This window comes from Peromyscus eremicus, chromosome 8b, assembly GCF_949786415.1.
Source record: "Peromyscus eremicus chromosome 8b, PerEre_H2_v1, whole genome shotgun sequence".
In the NCBI taxonomy this organism is placed as follows: Eukaryota; Metazoa; Chordata; class Mammalia; order Rodentia; family Cricetidae; genus Peromyscus; species Peromyscus eremicus.
The window spans coordinates 14,211,220-14,215,451 of NC_081424.1; positions in this window are offsets into that span (position 1 = coordinate 14,211,220).

Sequence of the window (4,232 nt, forward strand, 5' to 3'; positions counted from 1 at the left end):
AAAGACCAAATCTAAGAATAATAGGAATAGAAGAAGGAGAAGAATCCCAGCTCAAAGGCCCAGAAAATATATTTGACAAAATCAGAGAAGAAAAATTTCCTAACCTGAAGAAGACATATAAAGGTACATGCCTATAAAGATACAAGAAGCTTACAGAATGCCAAATAGATTGGACCAGAAAAGAACATCCCCAGGCCACAAAATAATCAAAACATTAAACATACAGAAAAAGAAAAAATGTTAAAAACTGCAGGGGCAAAAGGCCAAGTAATATATATAAATACAGACCTATTAGAATTACATCTGACTTCTCAACGGAGACTCTATAAGCCAGGAGGACCTGGACAGATGTCTTGCAGACTCTAAGAGAGCACAGATGCCAACCCAGACTACTATACCCAGCAAAACTCTTAATCACCATAGATGGAAGAAATAAGACATTCCATGACAAAGTCAAATTAGACAATATCTATCCATGAATCCAGCCCTACAGAAACCCAAGGAGCTTAACTACACACATGAAAACACAGGAAATAAATAACCTCACACAAGCAAAACTAAAAGAAACGAATACACACACACAAAAACAAACAAACAACAACAACAACAAAAAAAAAAAACAAAAAAACCCCACCACACCACCAAAATAACAGGAATTAGCAATCATTGGTCACTAAAATCTCTCAAGTTGGAAAAAGATACTCCAAGCAAATGGACCTAAGAAAGAAGGGGGTGAAGCAATTCTAATATCTAACAAAACAGACTTTGAACCAAAATTAATCAAAAGAGACAGGGAAGAACATTTCATACTCAACAATGGAAAGATACACCAACATGTTTCAATTCTTAATATCTATGCCTCAAACACAAAGGCACCTACATTTTTAAAAGAAAGACTAATAAAGTTTAAATCACACTAACCCTCACACATTGATAGGGGAAGACTTCAATACCCCACTCTCACCAATGGACAGGTCTTACAGACAAAAACTGAACAGATAAATATTGGAGCTAGCAGACATTATGAACCAAGTGGACCTAACAGACATTTCACTCAAACACAACAAAATGCACATTCTTTTCAGCAACTCACAGAACATTCTCCAAAATTGAGCATATACTCAGTCACAAAGCAAGTCTCAACAGGTACAATAAAATCAAAATAACTCCCCGAATCTGATCAGACCACTACGGATTAAAACTGAATTTCAACAACAATAGAAACAACAGAAAAGCTATAACTTCATGGAAACTGAACAACTCCCTACTGGATGACTCCTGGGTCAAGGCAGAAATAAAGAAATTAAAGACTTCCTAGAATTCAATGAAATTAATTCACAACATACTCAAACTTATGGGACACAAAGAAACTGGTGCTAAAAGGAAAGTTCATAGCACTAAGTACCCACATAAATAAATTGGAGAGATTCCAATTTTTTATTTATTTATAAATTGGAAAGCTCTAGAACAAAAAGAAGCAAGCTCACATAATAGGAGAAAATGGCAGGAAATAGTCAAACTGAGGGCTGAAATTGATAAAATAGGAACAAAGAGAACAATACAATGAATCAATGAATCAATGAAACAAAGAGCTGGCTCTTTGAGAAGATTAACAAGATAGACACACCATTATCCAAACTAACTAAAAGACATAGAGAGAATATCCAAATTAATAAAATCAGAGTGGAAAATGGAGACATAACAACAGACACTGAGGAAATCCAAAGAACCATTAGGTCATACTTTAAAATCCTATACTCTGCAAAATTGGAAAAATCTAAAAGAAATGAATATTTTCCCTATAGATGCCACTTACCAAAGTTAAATCAAGATCAGATAAACAATTTAAATAGACCTATAACTCCCAAGGAAATGGAAGCAGTCACTAAAAGAAAAATCCCCCAATGGAAAAAACAAAACAAAACAAACAAAAAAAACCCCAGAGCCAGATGGTTTTAACTCAGAATTCTACCAGACTTTCAAATAAGACCTAATGCCAATACTCCTCAAATTATTCCACAAAATAGAAACAGAAGGAAAATTGACAAATTCATTGTATGAGGCCACAGTCACCCTGATGTCCAAGCCACACAAAGATACTACAAGAAAGAATTACAGACCAATTTTCCTCATGAATATTGATAAAAAATACTCATTAAAGTACAAACTGAATCTAAGAACATACCAAGAAAATCATTCACCATGATTAAGTAGGCATCATCCTAGAGATGCAGGGATGGTTCAACATATGAAAATCAGTCAGTGTAACCCATGATATGAACATATTGAAAGAAAAAAAACAACAACACATGATCACCTCATTAGATGCTGAAAAAGCCTTTGACAAAATCCAATACTTCTTTTTGATGAAAATCTTGGTGCAATTAGGAATACAAGGGACATACCTAAACATAATAAAGGCAACTAATAGCAAGCCTATAGTCAACATTAAATTATGTGGAGAGAAAACCAAAGCAATCATACTAAAATCATGAAAAAGATTAGACTGTTCATTTTCTCCATATCTATTCAATACAGTATTTGAATTTCTAGTGGGAGCAATACAAAAACTGAAGGAGATCAAGGAAATACAAATTGGAAAGGAAGAAGTCAATGTATCTTTATTTGCAGATGATATGTTAATATAAATAAGCAACCCCCAAAAATTCTACCAAGGAATGCCTACAGCTGATAAACACCTTTAGTAAAGTGTCAGGATACAAGATTAATTTAAAAAATTCACTAGTCCTCCTATACATAAATGACACATGGGCTGAGAAAGAAATCAGGAAAACAATACTGTCTTAGGGTTTTATTGTTTTAAAGATACACTATGACCAAGGCAAATCTCTCTCTCTCTCTCTCTCTCTCTCTCTCTCATTTTTTTTTTTTTTTAGTTTTGTCTTTTGATAGGGTTTCTCCATGTAACAGACCTTTCTGTCCTGGAACTTGCTTTGTAGACCAGGCTGGCCTCAAATTCATGGCGATATGTCTGCCTCTGCCTCCAAAGTGCTGAGATTAAAGTCATGGGCTGCCACTCCTGCCTATGGCAACTCTTACAACAGAAAACATTTAATTGGGGCTGGCTTACAGTTCAGAGGTTTAGTCCATTATTGTCACGGCAGGAAGCATGGTGGTGTGCAGGCAGACATGATGCTGGAGAAAGAGCTGAGAGTTCTACATCTGGATCCAAAGGCAGCAGAGACAGTGACACATTGCCCAGGGTTAAGCTTCTGATACCTCAAAATCCACCCCCTAGTTACACACCTCCTCCTACATATGGAACCTACTCCAACAAGGCCCCACCTCCTAATAGTGCCACTCCCTATGAGCCTATGGGGGCCATTTTTAGTCAAACCCCCACAAATAGCTGTCATAATAATAGTCACAAATAATGTAAACTGTCTTGGAGTAACTCTAACCAAGCAAGTGAAAGACTTGAATGACAAAAACTTCAAGTCTTTGAAGAAATAAATGGAAGATAATGGAAGATAAAAAGATCTCCCATACTCATGCATTGCTAGGGTTAACACAATAAAAATGGCCATCCTACCAAAAGCAATCTATAGGTTCAATGTAATCCTTATCAAAATTCCAACATAATTCTTTACAGACCTTTACATAAAGGACAATACTCAACTTCACATGGAAAAACAAAAAAAGCCAGGATAGCTAAAACAATGCTGTTCAATAAAAGAACATCCAGAGGTATCACCATCCCAGATTTCAAACTACAGAGCTATAGTAATAAAAACTGCTTGGTATTGGCATAAAAACAGACACATTGATCAGAGGAATCAAATTGAAGACCCAAACATAAGTCAACACACCTATGGATACCTGAATTTTGATAAAGAAGGCAAAAATATGCAATGGAAGAAAGAAAACACCTTCAACAAATGGTGCTGGTCTAACTAGACGTCAGCTTGTAGAAGAATGCAAATTAATCCACAGCTATCAACCTGCACAAAACTCAAGACTAGTTGGGTCAAAGACCTCAACATAAAACCAGGTACACTGAACCTTCAGAAGAGAAAAGTGGTGAATAGCCTTGAACTCACTGGCACAGGAGAAAACTTCCCCAACAGAACACTGATAGAACAGAAACTAAGATTAAGAATTAATAAATGGGACCTCATGAAACTGAAAAGCTTCTGTAAGGCAAAGGGCACTGTCAATAGGTAAAATGGTCTAATCAGGACAAGGAGACCCACACCTGCCTCTGAGGAAAA